Source organism: Fukomys damarensis, unplaced genomic scaffold (assembly GCF_012274545.1).
Source record: "Fukomys damarensis isolate Sample0158 unplaced genomic scaffold, DMR_v1.0_HiC HiC_scaffold_2, whole genome shotgun sequence".
In the NCBI taxonomy this organism is placed as follows: Eukaryota; Metazoa; Chordata; class Mammalia; order Rodentia; family Bathyergidae; genus Fukomys; species Fukomys damarensis.
In genome coordinates, this window is record NW_022900914.1 from 16,233,966 (window position 1) to 16,259,609 (window position 25,644).

Sequence of the window (25,644 nt, forward strand, 5' to 3'; positions counted from 1 at the left end):
AAAAAAAAAAAAAAAAAAAAAAAGAAAGAAAAGAAAAGAAAGAAAGAAAGAGTGTATGCAAAGACCAACATTCTTGTATTTGTTCTCATACCTATGTATTTTATTAAGAACAGCACATATTATAGAGATACATGCAAACCAATGTTTACCACACTACGATTCATAATAGCTAAATCTTTGAAGCAGCCTATACGTGCACCAGGATATGAATGGATACAAGAAATGTGGTACCTACACATAATGGAATGCTACATAGCCATAAAAAAGGCTAAGTTCAAGATATTTCCAGGAAGATGAATACATTTTGAAAACATAATGTTAAGTGAAATAAATCAGACACACAACGAGAAGTGGGAGTGAGGGGAAGGGAAGGGAAGTAAAAAGATTTAAATGGTGTTGTGCACGTGTACCAATTACCCTTAATGGATGTGATCTTTATATGCCACAGACATGAAAATAATAATAATAACAATGAAAAGGGGGATCTAGAGATGGAGCAAGGGAGGGAGTGAAAAGGAAAAAGGGAATAAAAAGAATCAAGATATGTTCAGTACATGTACCTCTCCCTAAGATGACTGTAACCATCAAGTACTCCAAAAAATACTAATAAAAAAAGAGCACTACAGTGCAATAATTTCTAGAAATGTATTTGTTGATCTGGGAATGTTTCGGTACAATGCATTAGACATATGAGACTTGTAGTCCATATCAAACATTTACTGTCCAATTCACTTCATCAGTCCAAGCAGTGCTGAGCATGGTCCCCAGGAATGACGTCGAGGCAGATGACTGTTTCAAGGGGAAAATTCCAGATCAGAGCACAATGCCGTGTGCACCTGTTGGGAGCTTCTCAGCCATCTGGGAGCACTTTGGGCTCAAACTTCTTGGTGACCAAAAAGGTAGCTGATAAGAGAACAGTGAGAAAAGCCATCCTGTCCCAGGGTCATATGAGCCTGAGGAAGATTTAAACATTATCCAATTGCCCAACTCTCTGTGGACCAAAGCAGGAAGTCAGAGACGGACTCTCATGGAGCCACTTGACTCACACGAAAGACTGGACTCCTGTGAGCTGAAATTCAGGCCAGCAGTTAAAAATCCCAACATGCAAAGCAACATGAAAGTTGGAGAACATTGTTTTCTGATATGAATATTCAGAGATTCTAAGCTGGTTGAGACCCCACAACCATGGAAGCAAAAGTCTCTCTAGGACAAAATCATGGTCACAAAAGACAAATCAAAGGATGTGCGATGGTTACTAGCAGAAGCTGCTCAGGTTGAAATGGCCTGCAGTCAAAAACTAGTATTGGGGTGTTTATTTGTGGAAGTAAAGTTCAGTTTCTTTACGGTAACCTGACCAGACCTCGGGACTTAGCAATGCCCCAGCAAGCAAGATACCTTCTAGAAATCTAAATCTGAAATCCAAATTAAGAACTTATCTCTCAGGCAGGACCTAAGAGTTAGGGAGACATTTCAGGAGCAGTTGGATATACAAGATCTCACGTTAGGCTTAGGAAACATGAGGGATAGTTTTGTTAAGACTGGTAGGGGAGTTTCTAATTCTTACTTGCTCGTGTACTAAGCCATTTTTATGCACCTACTATGTCCCAGGCTTTGTGATGGTTGCTGGTAATGCAAAGATAAATAGAAAGTAATCGCTACCTAATTTACCATGTCCAGTGGGACAGTCACTAAACAGTGATCTCACTACAATTTCAGCAGAGAGTGCTTCTGAAGCAGTCTTTCTGAATTTAAGAGAACAAAGTTTTCTACAATAAGCAGAAACTGATAACTCATTTTCTCCAGATTTTCCTAAAATCTGCCATACTCCAAATATAATTCTTCATTTAAAAATTAGGGAAACTTTAAAGGAAATGTACACTAGTAATTATACTAAATAAGTCAATCCTACCAGTAGTCTTATGAAATAAAAATTTCATAAACACCCAAGCCCATCTATATTTATTTGTCTCATCCAACAATAAATCACAACTTGGTGTCTAAGGCTCCAAGGCAGCATGTTGATTTGGTCAAGTTAGCCAAGTAAAAAGTAAAATGAGTTTTTTTTTTAAAGCTCACAAACTGAAATGCTTAATAACTTTATCTAGTGTGAGCACAGTTTAAAACATATTTGTTTCTATTAATTGGCTATTTGCTTTAATATTGATTCTCTAATCCATTTCCCATAGTATTTTTTAAAATACACTCTGCCTGAGTTAAATTTTATATAATATACTATTAATATATCACCCTCTAATCATTAATTTTCAACAAAGAATGTCAGCAAGGAATTAGATTGCGTGGACCTGGTTCTTTTCATAAGTCCATTCTAATCTTTATACAACTATACATCAGATATTTTCCATCTCTCTTGACAGCTTCTTACACTTTTTTCTCAAAATTGAATATATCCGAACTATTCCCAGCTTTATTCTTTAACAATTGTTTATGAAGTTCTTTCCTATTTGAAAAGAACTGAATAAAATTCTGAGGGTTAAGAACAAATATCAACTCTGATGCATAGGTAGAGTAGGATTTTCCATGTTGTAGTAACCAGCCTACGAGCTTGAACCTGACCAAGGGGTGATGAGGATGGAAAATAAAGAGACGCAGAAATAGTTTAAAATCTGGGGGTCCAGAGGAGTCATGTCTGCCTTCAACTTGAGCCCCAAGTGACTGGCACACCTTGGCTTTATTCACTCAGACATGGGCACAAGCAATTAGAGTCCCACAGGATTTATCTGTCGCCCACCTTCCACAGTACTTCTCCAGGTAAACAATTTAATCTCTGGTGTCTTTACCTCTCTGAAGTGTTTTAGCTCACTCGCATGCCCTCTTTCTTCTCAGAGCTCACTGGGGAGTCCAATTGGGTCTCCTTCGTCCCATCTGGTCTCCCATACCATGTCTTTCTAGAGAAAAAAGGATGTGATGTGTGTTTCATCCCATAGTGATAAGAATCTGTCCTTGGTTGGAACCGGAGCCAGGACTTAGTAAGAGGAAAGATGGAAAATTTCCATCAATTGCCAACCCCCACCAAACCCACATCCAAAAAAAAAAAAAAAGAAAGAAAGAAATACAAAGATGAAGGCAAGAGAGCCAGATGAAGTGGTATTGAAAAGATAGAGGAATAAAGGATGTTTCTCCTCCTGAGAATCAATATAAGTGTTTATGAAGAGTAGAGTTTCCAGAAAGACAGAATTACTGACAACTGTCTCCCTGGCTGGAGATTTGTGAATACTCGTGCTGGAGAATCCCTGGGTGATTCTTAGGGAAGAGTTTTGGAATTCCAAAACTATATTGTGTAATTAGGTTTTTATCTCTTTCCCCAGCCGTGGAGACTAAGAAGTGGGTGATTCACAAGTTTCCTTTGAAGTTTATAGGTCATTTCTGAATATAAAGAATGGTACCTTTTTCTGGCTTAGAGATTAAGAAGAATGAAGACCAGTGGAGCATCCCTTCCAATGGAACATAAAAGGATCTGGCGTTCCTCGGCACCCTGTCCCAACTTTCCACAGCCTTCGTAGCATGTAGCAAAGGATCTCACCTTCATAGAATAGACTACAAAAAGGGGCTGAGGATGTGTAGACAATTTCTGAGCCAGTACATGGGAGGACTAATCCAAAGAACGGCTGTGGGGGAAATACAGGAAGAGATGTCAGCTTCTTGAGGGGACGAAGGCACGACAGACAAGGCTGGAAGAAAAGCAAATGTTGCTTCCAGAAAATCAAGCACACCAGTTGGCTGGAAACTTTCCTTCCAACAGATGTCACGAGCAACAGCAAGGGCCAGACTAACCTAAGAGAACACATGGGTGCACCACACAGGGGCAGTCACAGAAAGACTTTGTCCTCTCCATGGGCTTCCATGCTGTCCACAAAACAGCAAACACAGTGCCTAAGAGTGGAGTCAGAGGATGGACGGACACCCAGATGAAGCCTCAAGCCCCCACTTCCTCCATATTCTGCCACTGTGGCCACAGTGGAAAAGATGATGAAACTGGATTAACAGTAAGCAGAAAGCTTTAAAATAGATACATTTAAGTGTCCACTTGCAAAGAGCATGATTCTATAAACTGCAACAATTTCTTGCATAAGGCACTGAAGAGATACCTATACATACAGAAATTTAAACGTTGCATATATATCTGCTTGCTTTCACATATTTAGATAAGTTTCTTTTTTAATTAAATTGTTTATCATCATCTATCTTTTAATCATTGAATATGACTTATTGTAACTCAGGAAAAAAGACAGAATATATCAAAACTACTAAAAATAAAAATTAATTTATGTCTTGCAAGCGCAAGGGCCCAGGTTCGATCCCCGGTACTAAAACAAAACAAAACAATAATTAATTTAATATGTATATTGATTTGGATCAAAATATTGAAGTGTTTTTCATTTTCAGTTTTCCAGAAATATCACTAAAATATATCACTTAAAACATTTATAACACTGTGTTTCAAAAAGAAATATATCCATAGCAGAGGTAAAATGAAGCAATGAAATAAGTAATGTTTAAAATATCATTTCTTGACCACGTTCTTGCAAAAATTATTTGTGCTTTGGTATAACTGATTAGGATAGCTTGCCTAGCTACAAAGAAAATAAGCAACATTTTGAGTAAAGTGAATGTATTTAAAAATACTCTAAGCATCCTTAATCTCAGGATTTGTATATTTTCAAGAGTTTTCAAGAAACTGGAAGCAAAAAAGCCCTTTAATCTCTCTCCTGGGCCATCTCAATTTCTCTCTGAATGCCTATTTCATTCTTGGCTCTGCACTGAAGAAAATCCTAATCGTCTATAGTTTATACTGGCTCTTAAATTTGCTATAACTCAGTATTCTGACTCTTTGACCTCAAGTTCCGTGACTAACTGGCAATTTTCCTTCGAGTAGCTATGTTCAAATAAACAAATGACAGAACTGTATTGGTTCGTGGTTTTTGTTCCAGACCACGTGATCACAGTCAAAGCACAGATGGGCTGCCCTTGGGCCTTTCAGTGCCATGGTCCCACATACTTGAAGAAAGTGACTTCCCATTGAAGTCTAGTTTGGGGTCCACTATGGACAATCATATGATGTCTGAGACAAAGAATTTTTACTTTTATTTTATTATGCATAGTTTTATTATTTGTTTTTAAAAAGAAACCAGCCTTTTTCACAATATATCTTATTACCTCACTTTGAGGCAGAAATTTAAGCCCTTTATCACAAGATTTTCCATCCTATTTTGGACAATGGAATCATTGGGGTCATCAGAGATCTCAAAGACTGTGCAAGTTAGCCATCCCATCTGTTCTCATTTGCTTGTCCCCAAAACTTTGCCAAGGTTTTAAAATTTCAAAATTGCAAATGAAATGGTTACCCATAGCAGAATGGAAAGTACAAACATTTTTACAGTAGAGACAAAAAGCATTTGGGTCACCTGAAGACTCAATACAATTGCTTTGACACTGGAAACCACTTCCCTGATGGAAAAGAGAGCTCATAACCACAAAGAAAATCCTAGCCTGAAGAAAACTCTTTCTGTCATCTAACCCAACCACATCCTCTCTTAGTCTTTACTCAGAGGAGATGAAAAATAATCTTTCTTGAATGAGCCAATAAAAAAGCAATACTGTCTTTCTTATATAGCTACTATTCATTAAATGAATACTAAGTTAGAGGGTTTTTTGATAAATATTACTGAGTTTGATCAAAATTCAGAGGTTTTAATGAGCTCAAGTTTCCTCTTTATCAAAACGTGCTCAAGAGCAGCTATTAGGCTTGTATGAAGTAAATCCAAAAGGCCTATGCCTTTCAGGTACATCACCTTTGATTTATGTGCTGCCCTTACTTTAATCACATAAAGCAACAAATAACAGCAGGGCAAGAATTTGTACCTCCTACATAGTAAATGTAAATACTTTGTTTCCATATGATTGGTCTAATTATAACAGTTCAACCAAAATCTTAAAATAAATTTTTATTTCTTCTAGCTTACAAAGAGAAAAAACAAAGAAGCAATTCTATGGAATTAACAATGCCATATTTATTCCAATAGCATATTTTTTCCAAATGACATGCAGAATCAATATGTTTCAGGGGAATATTAAAGAAAATATGTTTGCAAGGAAGTTAAAGGTATCAATTGAAATTTAATCTACTCATAAATGAAATAAACCTAGAAGGCAGGCAAAATCAGGAAGAAATTGATCTAAAGAAAGCAAACAAGGAAGACCTTGTTTACATTTATAGGAGAGGAAGATGTGTTTTGTTTCTTTAAAGTGACTCTTAAAATTATCTTTAAAATTTCTTTTCTTCTTCCTGGAATATTGTATAATTCCAAAAGAATATTCAGACTGTAAATCAGATATACACCAAAAGTACCACTAAAATTTTTTCTTCCAGATTTAAATTTCAGTGGGGGGATTTATCTCAGTGGTGCCACTACCTACCTCGAAAGCACAAGGTCCCAAGCTTGATCCCCAGTACCAAAACACAGATTTAAACATCTGTGACTTGAAGGACTTTTATTACCTGGGAGAAGAGCACACTTGAATTTGTCTTTCCAATTCCTATGACCCTTGGCCACGTCTCAGATTTAACTTACAGTTGGGTTTTTGTGCTTGCTCCGAATGATTTCTGGTCTATATTAATGTAATCTCAATTTGGGGATTCTGACATTAAAGGTAAACTTTAGAAGTATGAAAATTAGGCCAGAATCTCAGAAAGTGAAAAACAAACAAATCCAAGCAGACGCAGTCTAGATGCATTCTCTCTGTGTATGGACAGACTCTGAACTATGGTCTCCTCTGATTCCTCGTTTTGCCTTCTCTAGCTACTCTTAAACCTCAATTCTTTGGTCCAGTTCACCTTCTCAAACTTATTTGAATGAAATAGTTGCTTAGGAAAACAAGATTCCCATCCATTCTCTAAATAAGGATATCATTATGCATAGTGTTTTCCTTTACAAAAACCAAAAGTTTTTCTACATTTTAGAGATCTCAATGTTTTTTTATTCAGAAAAAGGGTAGAGTTTTTAAAAGTGAAAATGAGGATTTAGACTGTAATTGGATTGGCAAGTACTGTAATATAATCTAGGGATTGAAGGTATTCATGCAACACAGTCCATCCTAGCTAAACCAGCCTACTACATGTGCATTCGTGAGCACTCTAAGCAGTTCAGAAGCACTTTACGTATCAATCCCCATGAGCTGCATCTGAATAAACAGTAAATTTAAGTAAAAACTAAGCCCTCATGAAAAGCCAACTTCAGGAGAGGTACCCCAATTCCACATTTCGACTACACTGCTATTGCCCCTAAACTCTATTCACACAGAAATCACAGCACTTGTGGTCACTGTCCCCAGAACTGGGAATTTCTTGCCCAGAGCCAAAAGAGCAGTTGGAACCAAGAGACCATAACAAAACAAATGGAACAGAGTGAACCAAAGTCAGCAATCTAGAAAATCAGGTCACCCAAACAAGCAGAGTTGGAGGTAGTACTGAGAAATGAGTATAAATCTGAGAGATATAACAGTCAGGGAAATGAAAAGAGGATGAAAAATCAGGTGGCAATGTGAAGATAGTCTGGGCAGCTAAAGAACACGAGATTTTATCCAATACTGGGCTATTCCCAGTCCTCAGGGCAATGTGCCCAGATCCAATTGTGTATGGAGAATTAGAAATGAATTGAATAGTACCCCATTCTCTCCACATCGGACAAAGCCAACTAGTAAGATATGGGTAAGATTTCTGGTGCATTCCTGGGTTGTGAACATTTTTTCCAGCCATCCCTTTAGCCCGTGATAGTGAACCTTTGAGAGTTTTCAATACAGAGCCTGCTGCAGCACCCATGTCATAGGTTCACCACTACTGCTAAAGCCCATCTTCCTCTAGCTGATCGTTCCTCTTCCCAGTGAAGGGTCCTGAAGCCAGTGTTACAGGAGTACAGTCTTATCAATAGTTCCTGCACACATGGTTGGTCACCAAAACCTCCAGGGTAGTTGTGTAAAACGCAGAATCCCGAGAATGACCTGTGTCTTTTTGAATTTCAAACCTGAAGATAGATACAGTTCATCTGCATTACTTAGCTGACTTTTTAAACCACCAGCCTGGTACAGAACCCAGGTTAAGCATCTGGGAACTTCTGCCTGCACATAATACTTAGATCTCCTTCCTCGGGTCTTGTGGTTGTTGCCAGGTGAATAAAAAAGCAGCAAAGTTTGGGTAAGCTAAGAGCAAAATTGGCAAAAGATATGAACACACAATTAACAAAACAAAATTGTACACCTGGCTGCCTAACCTATAAAAAGATGTTCCCCGTAACTCATAATGGGAGAAATATCTATGAAAACTCCACTGAAATACCATTTCTTACTGTCAGTTTGGCAAAAACTAAAAAATATAACAACACCTTGGAAGATGAGGCAGTGGTGGATGCAGACACTTATACATGGCTAGTTAGGATGCAAACTGTGGCAATCTTAACAGAGGGGAATTTTCAAGTATCTAACAAAACTATGCATATATTTATATTTAAATACAACAAATTCTCTTCAAGGAATTAATATTGACAAAATTCTTCCAACTGTATCAAAACACATATCCTCAATCTGTTTTCACTAATCATAAAATACGGTAAATAACTTTAGTACCCAAATGTAGATTTTTTTTTTTAATAAGCCATAGTCTGTTCACACATTGAAATACCAGTTAACAGTGAAAAAGAATGAGGAAGATCTCCGTGAACTACTTCCAGGAAACAGTAAATAATGAAAACAATTATGATTTGAGAGACTACGTATAAGATGTTACTACGTATGTAAGAAAGAAGGGAAAGTCATAATAAAAACAATGTATCTATTATAAAATAAAAATGAACACAAATTTAATTATATGCTTCTAGATCCATTATACTTAAGTGTGATGTTCAGATCTAATTTTTTAAATAATCAGAATATAACCATCACGACGATATGCAACTTTAAACATTAGATCTCTTTCCTTTAAAGACAAGTGGTTTCTCCAAACTTCCTCAAGTCTAGGGTACAAACCATGACCTGGAATCTTAGCCTAAGTGAATGGGACCAGGAGGTCAAAGTCCAGTTTCCTTCCCATAGGCAAGAAAAGGAAAGATCCCAGTCCTAAAAGGAATGAAACAAGACTGGATATGTCTAGTGTTCCACTGTATTCCTCCCCACATTGTTCTGTGCCATAAAAGACCCTAACTAACCTGAGATGGTGATCTGGGTGATGAGGGCTTTGTGTTTCCTTAGGGCTAGCTTTGAATAAATCCTTTCTCCTTTTTATCAAAATAAATGGTCTCCTTTCAATAGGTCAGCAACAAGCAAGCAAACATAAGCACACGGACCTGAGTGGCCAGTAAGAGTTTGGGGGTAGCCAGCCAGGAGGTAAGGATCCAGCTCCTGAGAAACAAAAATTTTCCAGTTTCCTGCTAATGAGGTGAGAGGTGCTTCAGAAAAAATGGACTAATGGCTCACCACTAGCCAAACCCATAATCAGAACTGCAGGAGACATCCCAGCACCTGCTAAGGACAGTTGCTCTCCGAAATCTCCCTCCTTTCCTGTTCTTGCATCCGCTGCCTATAAATGCTTTTGTTGGCAAAAGGAAAGACACTGTTCAGGGAGCTGATGGCTCTGCCGCATTGCCCACTGGGAAATGCAGTCCAAGGATCTGCTGTCTTCGCCATCTGGACCTTCGCTTAGGTTGCTCCACAGTGACATGTAGGGTGAGATGAGCCCCTCATTGTTTGTGGCCATTTGGATCCACTACAGGTCAATTTGTGGCACTGAATGATGTGAGAAGAGATTCCGAGGTTAAAAAAAAAAAAATGTTCCGGGTATTTGCTTGTTTAGGATACTCGATTGTTTTGTTTTACTTTGGTTTCTTCCATCTTTCTCTTCTCATGATACGGTAAATATCTTTAGTACCCAAATGTAGATTTGTTCAGGGATAGGCAGCAGGGTTTCAGTGCCATCCAGAAGCTGCACACTACAGGACGCCTTGCACCAAGATTCTACAATGAAGGGGCTGCAGAAATAAATGTAAGGTAGGAAAGGCCTCCCTCTTTAAGGCCTGGCAGAGCATTCAGTTTGGCCAAAGAGCTGCCCATTTAGGACTAGGACAACACCCTCGAAGGCAGTGTTCAGCTGGACGTTCAAAGCCATTCTACAGAGACACTAGATTTACTACTTTCCCGGGGTTCTTATGAACTCTCTGGGACTTATCAACAGGAAAGTTTGAATTAAGAGCCATTTAAGAGGCTAGAAACACTGGGATGTGTTGGGAAAGCTCTGTGGTTATTTGCTCTGGAATGGAAAGTGCTTTTCTTACCTCCCTGGAAAATTTTTGGTTACCTGTGTCTTAGAAAAAGGTGATATTATTGTGATACAAGATAGCCTCTATAGCTGAAAGGGCATTCTGTTCTCTTCATTTTGGCTAACAGTTCTTAATTCTCTCTAAAAGGGCCATGTTTTGAAATATTTATCAAAACTTCCTGTTTGCTAACAATTGATTTTGGTTTCCTTCTCCCCCGACCTCCATTCTTCATCTAGGAAAATATACAGCTTGCTTTTATAGAGGCCTTGACGACTACAGCCAGGATAATATGTTTAAACTTTTGACCGGCAATTTCTAAATTTTGGTACAATGGTAAATGTTTTAAAACCTGGGGCAGGAGCTTCTCAAAATCGACTATGACTTATGATAAGGCAGAAAAAATTAGGAAATTCAAACTTGGGCTAAATGGGCAGGCAATGTCTTTTGAAATACAAATTTCTCACTTTGATGCACCCAGGAATCTTACCTTCAGACTTGCAAATTCAGGATTAAATATTTTGGAGGACTGGAAAAAGGAAAAATTATGTCCATGGTATAACTACGTAAAAGCTGGTAAATTAAGTATAAGTTGTCTGACCATTGCATGCACATATTGTATTATATGATAGGTCTATGTGTGTATTTGTGTTACATACTTAAATGGTACCAGATTAATCTAAAAATAAAAGTGCTCCATAATTAAGAAAGCATAACCTAACTGCACTTTAGTCCACATACTTTAAGAAAATGTTTAAAACATAAAATAAAGGTATCTTCAGAACAGTTAATATATACTTTGCCCATGTTAGCCAATCAGGATTATATTTCAGATATTTCAAGAGTATTTTTAGTTTCACAAAGGTTGCAAGAAAGACCTAAGAGCATAAAAAAATTAATAAAATTATTTTACTTTATTATGACCTTAAATACTCTTGGGAATCAGATATGGTTGAACTTTCAGAAAACACAGTGCGTATTTAATATAGTGCTCTCTTTCATAGATTTCATTCTAATCTTTATGATTTCCTGCTTTCATTTCAATCTGGGCTTGGGTTGTTGTTTTTTCTCAAGTATCTTACGATTCCTCATTAGGTTATTTATTTTCAGCTCCCTCCGTTTTCAAACACTCTGGTGTGTTCTACAGGCTTTGCCATTAATTTCCAGAAATTGTTTGATTTCTTCCTTGATATCTTCTGTAATTCACTGGGCATTCAGGAGTGTATTATTAAGTTTCCAAGTGCTTCAAATTTTTCTGTGGTTTCTTCTGTGCTTGATTTCTACTTTTACTGCTTAATGGTCAGATAGTAAATCTGTCTTCTTTTATATTTATTTATGCAGTGTTCGTAGACTAGTATGTGATCTATTTTGGAGAACATACTGTGCACTACAGAAAAGAATGTATATTCTGTTATAGTAGGGTGGGAGACACTGTAGATACCTATCAGGTGCACCTCTTCAAGGGTGTGGTTGACCATTTCTTCATTTTATTTTGTTGTTGTTGTTGTATAGTTGATCTATGTCTTTATAAAAGTGGGGTATTAAGAGCCTCTGCTATGACTGCATTAGTACTGTATTTATTTGATTATTTTATGTTCAGCAGTATTTGTTTTATGAAGATAGGTGCTCTGGTGTTCAGTGTATAAATATTCATAAGAGTTATCTCTTCTTATGGGATTGTTCCCTTAATTAGTATGAATGACCTTTTTTCTGATCAGTTTTAGCTTGATGTTTACATTGTCTGAGATTAAAACTGTTACCCCTGCTTTTTTTCTATCCTTTTATTTTCAGCCTATGAATATATTTTGGATTAGATGAGTTTTTTAAATACAACAGACTTTTGGATTCCATTTTTAGGTACAGCCTGGCAATCAGTGTCTCTTAATGAGAGAGTTGAGGCATTAACATTGAGAGATATTACTGAGAGGTGTTGATAAATTACTGTCATTGCACTCTTTCTCTGTCAGTGACTCCTTTGTTTTACTTTTCCTGTCATTTTTGTTGTTGTTGTTGTCATTTATTGGCATTGCTTGATATTTTCATTCCATCTACATTTTTGCCATTATGGGTTTCCTTGTTTCTGTCTAGGATATTCTTGAGTATTTTCTGGAGTGCTGGCTTAGTATTCATAAATCTTTTGAGTTTTTCTTTTTCTTGAAATTTCCTTGTTTCTCCATCTACTTTGAAGAAAACTTTTGCTGAATATGTTCATCTTGGACTGGAAGATGTTTGCTTTTAGGGCTTGAAATACTTCACTCCAAGCACTCCTGGAATTTAAGATTTGTGTTGAGAAGTCTGCTATAATTTTTAATAGGTTTATCTTTATATATTGGTTTTGTTTTTTTATGTCTTTGTTGATTTGTTTGTTTGTTTGTTTGTTTGTTTTTCTATGACATCTTTTTGAATTCTCTGGGATGCTATTGTTTTTGCCATTGTTGTTGTTGTTAGGTATCTGGAAAACTGATTATGATATGTCTTGGAGAGCTTCTTCTCTCTTCATCATAGTTGTTTGCTGTTCTGAAGGCCCTGCTTCCTTGTGCTGGGCTCTTTTCCTGTATTTGGAAATTTTCCTGTTATGATTTCAGTAAATAAATTAACAATTCCATCTGTGTTGTCTTCTAGTTTTTCTCTAATTTCAATTAGTCTTATGTTGGTCTCAGTGTTGTCTAGTAGCTGCTGGATGATTTTTTTCTGGTTCTCTTATCTTTTTTGTAGCTTTTCTGAGTACTTCGTCATAATTTACCATTATTTCCTCGATTTCAGACACTCTTTTTTCACATTGATCATTTCTGCAACTTAAGTCTATACAGTTTTCCACATTGGACATTTTGAGTGATAGATAATTCCATGTACTTTTGAGTCATGTACACTTTGAGCTCACCAAGTTTCTTAGTTTCTTCTTTAAACATTTTGTACAGGATCCCAGCACTCGGGAGCCTGAGGCAGGAGGATCACTATGAGTGTGAGACCAGCCTGGGTTACATAGTGAGTTCCAGTTCAGCCTCAACTACATAGTGAGACCCTGTCGCAAAAACAAAGAAACAAACAAAAAAACATTTTGCAGATCTCTAGTATCTGTTATCTCCTTTCCTCTCCATTTTTGCCCCCTTGTTTGCCATAAGAGAGGAGAACTTGGGGGTCTTTTTTGCCTAATTTTGCCATGATCCTGTGTATATTTATGTCTGTTTTTGTTTTTTACCCCAGCTTGGTTCTGTAAGTGGAGTTCTAGTAGGTTGGGGGGTGAGGAAAGCTTGTAGTTGAAATGAATATTCTTGGTGAGGTACTGCCTTCCCATAATGTGTTTTCAGTTTTATATGTCCAGAGATAGTATTTACCCTTGGTTGTTAAGTGATTTGGACTCTATCCCTATGTTTTGAGGAAAGAATTGCTTTTGATTATAACAACATCAACAAACTCAATCATATATCACTTATATAAGATAGACTTTGCATTTCCTTTTCACCCTTTTACCAATACTCTGTGCAACCTGTGTTCAAATATGAATAGTTATTCTGAGATGGGAGAAGTACAGGGAAGAGTCTGAAGGATGAATGAAAGAAAAGTACAAGTCAGTGCAGGAGAGGTCAGTAGTGGACATAGTAATAGGTAAGAAGTAGAAAAATTGCTATGGGGTCAGATTCTACTGCAGTACTTTTAGTTGTGTGGAGGCTTATAAGAAGATATCTGTGGGAGTAAGGATGAGTTAGAGCAGGAAGGAGGTGTACTTTGTGATTTAAGAAGCTTTGTGGCTGTTGACGTTTGTGTATCAGTAAGGTGGAAAACAGGTACAGGAGGACAGAAGGCTATGTAAGAGAGCAAAGAGACTAGAATGGGGAGAAGAAAATAAGAGTAACTGAGAAGATAGGAGTTACTGAGGCAGCACCTTAAAACTTGGAGAGAAAGAGTTTCAAAAGCGGGAAAAGAAAACAAGAAATGAGATAATAGTATTGTTATGGGAACTTCAGGTAAAGAAACTACCTAGAGAAGAGGAAAACAACATAGACACCAACTAAGTTAAAGAAAGCAGAAGAAAAAATAAAAACAAAAAAATAGCAACACAAAACAAAACAAGAAAAATTAAATTTAAAAACAAAAAAAGAAGATATGAGGTCAAAATTCCATATTATCACTAAGGTATCAAGGTTTTATTGCTGGTTTAGAAGAGTAGAATGGGTAGGAGGAAATAAAGACTAGAAATATACAAAAAGAAATTTTACTCAATCATAAACCTGGTGCAAACACTAACAAAACGTTTCTTGCTCTAGCATATTATTTTTTAATTTACAGAAACATTGCCATCCTTAGGAAGATCTTTTCCATTGACTGTGGCTAAAGTAGAGGTCATCTGACCAATCCCACTATTAATGTAGACCTTTGTAATTCAATGGGTTCAATTCAAAGGTACTAACAATTCATTTATAGTAATACTTTGGTTTGTGAATGCTTCTTTTGAGGAACAATTAAGTTTTCTAACAGAAGCATTCATCAAAATTTTGCTTCTGTTCATAAACTCCACTTTGGGTGACAAACACAACCACGGCCATCTTCCTCACACAAACACAAATGCAGCCATCTTCCCCCATATCATGGGATGAATTAAGTGCATAAACCGAGGCATCACTGTGGTTTAGCATTTATCCATAGGTTTGTTAGACACTGGGAGCTTTTTACCCAACATCTAATTTCATCATCTAACTTACAAACTATTCATTTTGGATAGAGGTGACCATGTTTCATGTGACAACACTCATTTCTCTATACTCAGTTTCAGCACTAGGTGGCCAGGTGACATCATTAACGGTAATTTGTTATGGGAAAGAAAAGCTCTCAACTCTGTATCGACCACACAATCCCTTCTCCTTATTACCCAGAACACTGAATTAAGAGTCATTTAGCAATCACGTCTACATGCATGGTAATAAAACCAACATAGTAAACATGTATAGGAGAGGGGGGAAAAAACAGGACCCTAGTGACCATTACTGAGTCACAGGATCATCCCTATAATGTCTATCACTGTGCTTCTTGATTATCACAGACAAATAAATCTTTATGTGTCTCAGCCAGTGTTTGTTGATATTCTGTTTTTTACGGTAGAACATGTCCCTAATTTATTACAATAAGCTATCAATAAGTTTCAGTAATGACTGAGAACTTTTACGTTCCAGGTAGTTCCATATTTACCCTCTACCATTTCACCTATGCCCTGTTAATGGCTATAAAAATTCCCATTTCACTCGAGAGCACATAAGCACAGAAATGAACCTAGAAATAGCAACAGCCTTAGTATAAGATTACTTAGAAATTATACTTAAGAAGAAATGGTCCCCAAAACCTCACCTGACAGAGACGACACCAGTGCTATCTGGAAACATATTTCTCATCTATAGAATTTTCTTTATCTAATGTCAAGTGCTACTTGTTCTTCAAGAATAAAATATCCTTTTTGTCAAACACCAAATAATATTAAGGAAATATTCTAAAAGCAGGGCAAAAATCAAGAGCAGCACTCAGACAACTACAGCCACCTCTTCTTGCCTGGTTGCCTCATCCAGGGCTCTACCTTGTCTCCCCTCACCTCACTCTACCTCTGACATGTCCCCCTGCCCTCATCTCTGCTTTAATTATTACTGCTCCTGGAATTCCTCTTTGTGTCTATGTTTCTCTCTCTCAGATCCTGTTCAGCTGCTGAGGCTTCTACTTTGTAATTGTCCTCTCCGAGCGTCTGGTTCTTTGTTCTTAATAATCTCTCTGTGCAAACTCTTCAATACCGCCTTGGATCCTGCATAGATCTCTTGACCATCTGACTTTGCACCTCATCTCTTGACTGTGCCTCTGGCACTGCCGTCAGTTACACAGTGTACCTGTCTACATGCAACTCCGCCAAAGGCATTCAAATGCCCTTGCCAAGCCCTTGGCCCAGCTTCTCATCACACACACACCCAGCCAAGCAGCAGGCTTGGCATTTACTTTTTGTTCCTTGAAAAATGGATGCATTACAAAAATAAGGCAGCAGTTACTGTATAGTTATAACTGTGAGAAGTAGAAAATGCAGGTACCATGGCCGTGTTTGCCCCATACCTCAGAATTAAACCTTTGTTTCCTTTTTAAATTTTTTAAATAATCCTTTAACTGACAGATTAAAAATCATATATAATTATGGTATACAATGTGATGTAATGATGTATGCATTCACTGTTAAATAATTAGAGCAAGTCCATTAATATATCCATCACTTCATAGTCATCATTTTGTAGTGAAAACACTTAAAAACTACTCTTGACAATCTTCAAGTATACAATATAACCATAGTCAGTATGCTATATAATAGATCTCCAAAATATGCTCACTCTTCCTGACATTTTTCTCCTTTCACCGAAATGTCCCCATTCCCAGCCATACCAGATCCCTCATCACAACTATGCTGCTCTCTACTTCCACAAGATCCAAATTTTTAGTGTCCGTGTATAGGATCATGCCATGTTTCTCTCTGTGTCATGCTTATTTCACATAGCATAAAGTCCGTATGCTATATTTATCCATATATAACTAGGTTAACAACAAAAAAAAAACAAGTGACCAAATATTTAGTACCTCAGATTAGTGCATCCAAAAATTCGAGCATAAAATTGTGCCATAACTTTTAGAGTGGTAGCAATATTTATACTGAATTATGCTTTCTTGCAAGAGTGATTTTTTTAAAGGTGCCAAGTAGATAGAATCTGCATCATTTAAGAGTCCCCTGTGTAGAAGAAGCTGTCCTATTTTATGCTTGTTGATTTGAAAGGGTATTTGAGAAAGAATAGGAAAATGAGCCCTTGAGATCAATATTCAGAACAATTAACCTATAAACAAATAAATAACACAGTATATGGGCTACTTAATGTCACATTTCTACAGACAGACAGCAGTAACTTTGTAAGCAAGGTTGACATGATGGATATAACTAGATTAGTGATGTACTTTGCCAGATCCACAAACAAAAGTGTATGTGCTCCCTCACTGTGCCTCTCTGGTCTTCCCACTCTTTAATCCTCTCACCCTGATGTCCTTCAAGAATTTAGACATTTACATTTATTCCCAAATGAACAGCACACACAAGATGTGCAAAAGAAAAGGCAGAGGCCAACTTCACCATTATGGGACCAGAGCTTCAACTATTTTTTAGGACTCCAAGAGAAAAACAAAACCATGATACAAACCCATAGCTTGCCTAGTACCTTAAAGATAATCTCACATCTTCATGTACACTTGCAGTCTTTCAATTTCATTATAAATCAGTGGCTCACACTGACTGAACATTAGAATCAACTCAAGAGGTTTTTTAAAAAATACTCATTTCTTGCCCCCTATTCCTACCACCTAATCCGGTGATAATTGAATCTCTGGATGCTGGTCTCAAGCATCTGAAATTGTTAAAAAACAAAAAACAAAACAAAACAAAAACTCTGCAGATGGTTCTGAGGCCTAGGATACATGAGACCAACTGTATCAGATAAAGAAATCTGTGTCAACAAGGCCAGAACTTCACAAGGCACCAATGTTACTCTTCTCTACTAGCTAGAAAATTCTCAAAATTTAATATAAAAATGCTTTAACTACATTCAAGGAAAATACAGATTCCAGAAAATATTCATATATAGTTAAAATAAAAGCTAAGTTGTTAAATCTAGAACAGAAAATTTCACGACCAGAACCTTCTGGTAACTGCATATCCCCTGGAGATAAACTTCTTTCAGTAATAATTTTAAATACATACTTTAAATATATATTTTTATACTTGGGGATATATATTTTAGCTGATTTTTAAGCATTTTAAATTCCATGAAGGTTAGGCATTATTAATGTAGAATTTAGGCATTAATATAAAATTTCAAACCTTACACAATTGTCCTAAAGGAAAGAGAAAGAATACAAAAGATCAAAGGGTGTTCTTTTCCTCCCTTTTGATGTTTCTCCATACCCTATAATGTTTTCTCTTTCTGTGGGTGATGACAATTCATGAGACAACATAGAACAAATTTGACGGGGCGGGTACCAGGGATCGAATTTGGGTCCTTGTGCTTGCAAGGCAGGCGACGGAACCTCTGAGCTAAATCCCCAGTCCTACAACAAGTATTTAGAACTGGATAACATTGCTTTTTAAATAACCAAGATGAGATTAATTATTAAAGGGAAATGAAAAGAAATTTGTAAAAGAGACCCTTCACGAGAAACAGCTATTTATTCTATAAAAGAAAGAAAAGGTATAGTATTACTGTACCCACTAGTTCCTTCTCTGAAGTAAAATACAAGTGCTTTGACAATATTTATGTGAGTGGGGTGAATAAAGTAGACAATGCTACCTGCCAAGATCAAATCCATGAGGGAAAAAATACTACTACTAAGTGTGGGGGTGAGGGTAAGAAAAGCATTGAAAATTAAAAGCCAGACAATAACTTCGAGAGAAAATTTTACATCTGAAAAGACTTTTTAACTATAGATAGTACTAACAATGGAAGGTGCATCTAGGGAAAGAAGGAGGGAAAAGAAATTTTTAAAAATAACAGAATAAAAATTACCTCATTCAATTTTATAATTTTAATAAATATAAAGCCAAAGAGTAAGGTCACTAACAAAGGGTTGTTTCATCTCTGTCCTTTCATCAGCTATCAAGCCAAAAATCATTTGCACAGTAAGACAATCTTCAAAACAGGAAATGGAAATGGGCAACAAAGCCCAGTCATGTGTTATTTCAACATGTTTAACCTTTGCTTTCAGATATTTCAAAATATTTGCTCCTGGCATCTATGTCTCAAGCTGTATGGTGACCCAGTAGTCAGTAGCCCGAATCTTTGTGTACCTTTATCTTCAACTTCTTAGGTCCCAGCCAGCAAGGGGACCCTGTAGAGTTACCTGCCTGTCTTGTGAAGGAGGGAAGCCCCAATTCAGCAAAGCTCACAGTTGTGAAGGCTGCCTTGAAGTATAGAGAGGAAAAAGAAATGTTGAAGAAACAAAAGAAACTTCAGTGGGGACCTCATTATTCTGAAGACCTTTATTAGTGTGTTGCTTTTAAATGAAATAAAACTGTTGGTGAAATGCATACTCATTTCAGTGCTGATTGCTCCATCCAGAAATTTGTAAAACTATCCTAGGTTTGTTTCTTGATTCATGTGACTTTCATTTTGGAATATATATTAATTATTTCCTATCACTGAGCATATACCTGACACCCACAAGTTAAACGAGAAGATTATTTGGCTTACAGTTTCCAGTGGAGTCAGTCCATGGTCAGCTAGCTCCAAAGCAAAAATAACCAGGTGAAAGGGAATAGAAGAGGATGTCAACCCATGGCACCCAGAAGCAAAGAGAAAGAAGAGGAACCAGTTGTAAGCATACACCCCAGTGACTTACAGCCAATCAGCCTCTACATCTAATTGTACACTCAGCCATAAACTTCTCAGTGGATTAATTCCCTGATGAGTATACCCCCCCCATGATCCAGTAAATCCTGCCTTGTAATGCTTGAAACTTTTGAAGACCATTTTAGATCTAAACGATCTAAAGTATTGTTGGTGACAATTCAGAAAACTCTCGCTATGTGTATATTTCATTATATGTACATTTGTTCTTTTATTTCTACTTGGGACACTCTATTTTTAGATCACTGCCCCCATAGAAGTGATGAAATAGGTTTTAAAATTTGGTATCAAAAAATAGTATTGCACATGCATCCTACCCAAGGAATTCTATTATATAGGCATTCAACTTGAGGCAATAATACATTGATTATTTATTGTCTAAAATCTTTGCTAAGATTCTGAGAGAATGTATATGCCCAATACACTAAGGACAATTTATTTCTATTGTTCTGGAAATAAAATATTTGTTTAAAACTATGTTTGATAAATTTCCAATGATAAATGTCATTATATTGTATACCTAAAATGTACCAATAAATTTAAAATAAATTAAAATAAAAAACTATATTTGATTTTAGATAATGAATTTTTTAAACTTAAAGTTTTCTGAGTAGGTGCTTCACATTTTACATTAAAGTTATCAATAACCTTTAAACTTTCAGCTTTACAGAAAATTATTGGTGTCCACTAAGGAAAGAAATAAAGTAGCTCACAAATACACAAGCTGGGAATTTTTATATAATCAAAATAGTATGATTGATTAAAGCTCTATATATTCAACCAATACCTATTTATTAAGCTATATTCAGCTACATTCCAGATACTTTTCGAGTTTTCAGAAATTGACATCAAACTGAATTTTGTCACATCCCATAAACTTTCACAGAAGCAAAGAAAGAAAAAGTTAAATCATTATTGTCTCGTATTGGTAATCCTTCAAGGAGCAGCCCAGATCAGCAACACTGCGGCTCCTAAGAGCCTGTCAGAAAGGTAAACTCTTGGCCCTTATCTCAGGCCTTCTTAATTGTCCATTGTAGGGTAGAAACCATCAATCTGTGGCTTAGCAAGTCCTTCAGGTGATTCCAGTGGGTACAGGATCTGAGAACTGCCTTACTAATGCAAGCACCACAGTGCAATCACCACAGTAGTGCATTCTTAACGCACCCTGGACGCTAGCTCAGGGAGAATGCATGCGCTCCCAGGGGTGATCGCTGAGATTTGAAAAATGAGACAGTTGAGATGCCAGAGGAAGTTCCAGCCAAAAGCAACAATACAAAGAGATATAGAAAAGTATTCTGTATGTCAGTTTTAAATGCTTTCTAAAATTTTATTTTTTTTCCTTTTTAATTGACACCTAATTGCACATATTTAGAAGTAGTGTGATAACTCAATATGTGGGCAGAATTATAATGAATATATCAGGATAATAGCATTCCAATCTCCTTAACATTTCTCTGCACTTGAGGGCTTTGAATTCTCCTCTGGTTTTTCATAAAATGTGTCATAAGTTATTGTAAAATGTGGTCATTCTGTTGTGCTGTTCAGCATTAAAAAGTATTCCTTCTATCTAACTGCATTTAAGTATTTTTGTATCTTGTTTAAATGAGTCATTTTCTTTCTGAAATCACCCCCAAATAAATTGGTTTTGCAATTAACTCCAAGCTTGAAACCATTTATTCTAGTTTTGCGATGTCGCTGAAGGGCCAAAGGGTGATCCTATTCTTCAGGAGGGCAAAGCCTAAGCAAGTCGCCTCTGTGGAAATTCTGCATACTGGAAAGATTATCAGGGGCTGAGACAATGTTAACTGATGAAAACCTTGTCACAAGCTTCACATGCTCCCAATTTAGATATTGTATCTCCGTTGTTTTCATCTTTTGGCTTCATCTTTGGGAAAAAAGATGGTTGATGGTAAAAGACCTCGGGGTAGAGGGGGAATATATATATGTTATGGCATTGCAATGATCAAATACTAAAAGCAATATTCTGCCAAAGCTGGGGTTAAATGGTGAATATTCTGTCTTTGCTTCAGGGATTTGACAATAAATCTTGAATTTCAACCAAAAAAGTTATCACAATTTTATTATTATTAACAGTTTGAGTCAAATTTTAAATGCTTGATATATTGCAGGAACAGTCATTTCTTAGTCTTGTCAGCTGACAAAATGCTGCTGTAGTCACTACGCTGTAAATTTATGCTCCTAAATAGATACTTAAATTCAGAAGCAAGTGAGAGACCACACTATCACATGGGTATGTAGATTTTCTCCAGCACATCACCTTCTTCCTGCTCTATACTCTTTGCTATTCTGGGTCAAAAGTGATTTAGTGTTGATGTTGTTGCACAGGATTTTAAAAGCTTTTTTTCTTCATACAATATTAAAATCATAAATATGACATTCTGCTTTAATTCATTTAGCCTCCGTTGATGTGAAAAGTAATCATACAGGGCTGGGGATTTAGCTCAGTGGTTCTGCCGCCTGCCTCACAAGTGCAAGGAACTGAGTTCAATCCCCAGTACAAAAAAAAAAAAAAAAGGAATCATACAGAACTTTTTCTTAAAAGACTTTGGACAAAGATGTGCGGCTACAAAGCTCCAACAGAGCCAATATTAATTCTGTTCACCGATTTTCCCAAACCCACACCTAAGTGTTGCACATATTAGGTTCCCAATTGGTTCTGGTGGGACAAAGGAATGACTAAGTGGATTTAAATAACTACAAACTAAAAGTAGTTCCCAAGCTTATTTTTAATGTTATAAATACTAGTATACCAAATGGTCCCACAAATATGCAAGTTATGGTGAACAGCCAGAAAAACTGTGAAGGGCCGGGGATTTAGCTCAGTGGTGCCGCCTCCTGCCTCCTAAGTGCGAAGACCTCAGTTTGATCCCCGGTACCAAAAAAAGAAAAGCAGAAAAACTGTGAAAGAGAAGAGAATGATAATGAAGGAGAAATCAAATCATCTGATAGGACACGATAATGAAAGCAGTGAGGCAGCAGCAGAGGATTATGTCAACAAAGCAATAGAACAGAAGAAAGTTTAGTATGGTCAAATATACATATGGGAACTCAGTGTATGAGAAAGGTAAAAATCTCAAATCACTGGCAGGGAGTTGGACTTTTCAATAAACGGAGTTGAAATCTCTGGGTAGCCACCTGGAAAAAGATCAAATTGTTTTCATATCAACTACCAAGGAGAATTCCAATGAGGGAAAAGTGTACCAGAAGAAATTATATCAAACCCTTCTATTATCTTGGAACTGATCTAATTGTGATTTTTAAAGCTGCAAGCTCTAAAATAAATAAATAAATAAATAAAAATCTACAACTACATTAAAAACAAAAAAACTTCATGGCAAAAAATTCAAGCTAAAATACGTGACAAAAAGCAGATACAGTTTAGAACATAGACAAGTGGTCAACACTGTAGTACATAAAACACTCCTAAAAATCTAGAAGTGCATCTTTAAAATGCAGCAGCCGGTGGTGCATGCCTGTAATCCCAGCACTCGGGAGGCCGAGGCAGGAGGATCGCTGTGAGTTCGAGACCAGCCTGGGCTACATAGTGAGTTCCAGGTCAGTCTCAACTATACAGTGAGACCCTGTCTCAAAAAAAAAAAAAAAATACAACAGAAAGATAAGCAAAGGATATAATCAGAAATTTTGCAGGGGAAATATACAAGTGGTCCACTTCAAATATAATAGATACTGTTGCAGCTGGCAGGAATTGGCAGGAGATACATTAAATACAGGACACATAACTTATGAAATTATTTTATGATAATTACCCAAAAAGTCAAATGCAAAGGAATGCAAGAGATTACCCAAACACTAGAAGCTCAAAGAATTCAGCTGAGGGCCTAGATCCCAAAAGATTCCCACACAAGTCCAGCTTAGAATCCAAGGCAATGTCCTCCTCAGTCCAGCCCAAGGCAATGTCTATGCTTGTCCATATTGAGAATCTGCACTTGGAAGGCCTAAAGGCCGGAGGTGGAAGCCAGAAAACCTATGCTGGGAGATAAAGGATTTGTGCCACCAAGCTGAGGGATCCACATTAGAGCCAGGAAATGATGCTCATGGTGAAATTCAGAGCTCTCCTGATGAAAACAGCATCCATTCCCAGTGACAGGGAGCCCTAAGCTGCTCTTCTGATGAGAACAACCTAGTTTTCATCAGGATAATGATCTGCAGCAAGCTTCTCCTAGAAAATCAACAGGCCAAGATCTTCCCCTCCAGTTCTCTTTTTATGGCTATTGGTAACAATCTTCAAGTGGATCCTCTATGCCTAGACCACACTGATTCATTTCAGCTGGGCATTACAAGCTGACCATCAGTCAACCCACCACAGACACTATCTTTCATCTCTCATATGAACAAAGGTCCAAAAATTTGACAATATACTCTGTTGTTAAGATTTTAAAGTAATATATGTGCCCATATCTTGATGATAGGAATAGTACAATCCCTAGAGAGGGAAATTTGACAATGCATATAAAATTTATAAAATTTTGAGCTGACAAATCTGAGAATTTATTCTATGGCTATACTCGAGCTTATCACATCTATAACACTATACCATTGTCTAATTTCAAAAATTAGGAAAATATCCAATTGGCCATCAAAAGAAAACAACTTAAAATAACTATGATTTCATCTACTCAGTGAAACACTAATGCTAGAAGAGATAAAATGTTCTTTATACTGATGTAAAAAGAACACCAAATTATATTGCTTAGTAAAGAAACAGTATGAGTGTTTACATATTTATAATGTGCTACCTATCAAGTAAGAAATTAAAGAAAAAGAGAATACTTAATTGCATTTGCTAATATCTACCATAACAAATACTGAAAGTATATGGAGAAAACAGAAGAGTAGGAGAATAGGCTAAAGGAGGCAGGAGTGGAGCAACTTAGCAAATTATACATTTCAGTAGACTTTTTCAATTTATGGAATTACACATTTTACACAAAGAATTGAAAACAATAAAAAACTGGCATAAACTAATCTACAAGATTGTTCTGCTTAGTATTATGATTTCATTGTTTCTAAACATCTGTTCGATTAATATTTTTCCTAAAATTACATTGTTAATACATTCTCTTAATATTTATCTTAAGCATAATTTCTTTCAATTTCAATTGTAAAATAACAAACCCCTTCATAGTCTTTAAGATGATACCATTTTACCCTTGTAAAGTTTATCAGTGACCCCAGGAGCTGCTTTAGCTCACTGGACCTATCAACAGTGCTGGGCATAGTTGATGTCTTCCTCCTCATTGACACACAACATATTTACTTGGTGTCCAGGATATAGTCCCTGTTGCTTGATTTCTATCTCAATCATTTACTTTCTACCTCACTCAGTGCCTCAGGGACTTTTCATGTTCCTGTCTATCTCCATTCTTCTGCTCAACCTCACAATTTTGGGATAACTATATTACTCCTTTCATGTTCTCTTCTAGTCTCATTTTAAATATTCCTTTATATGCCAGCCACTCAGCCATTCCCAAATGTAAATCCAGACCAACTGGACTCCTCTTCTGAATTCCTAATTTGTATTTCTGCCTGGCCAAAGTTTCCAACTGGACATTCATCAGACATCTTCAATTTAAGACGCTCAAAATGGACACTTAATATCCCTTCCCAATCTGGTCAACCCAGTTTTATTCTTTCTTGTTGACAGGGAATCATCTCTTAGTCTTTGCTTTTAAATCCCACATCTAATCTATTAGGAAACTTAGCTCCACACTCAACCCTTTTTACTTGTCACCACCTTCACTGTGACTCATATTCAAGCAACCTCTATCTCTGACCTAGATGACTACAGTTGGCTCTTAACTGGGTTTTCTCTTACTATCTCTTTTCCACGTGCCCTCCCTCTTTAAAACACAAATCAGATTCTGTTATTTCTCTACTCAAAA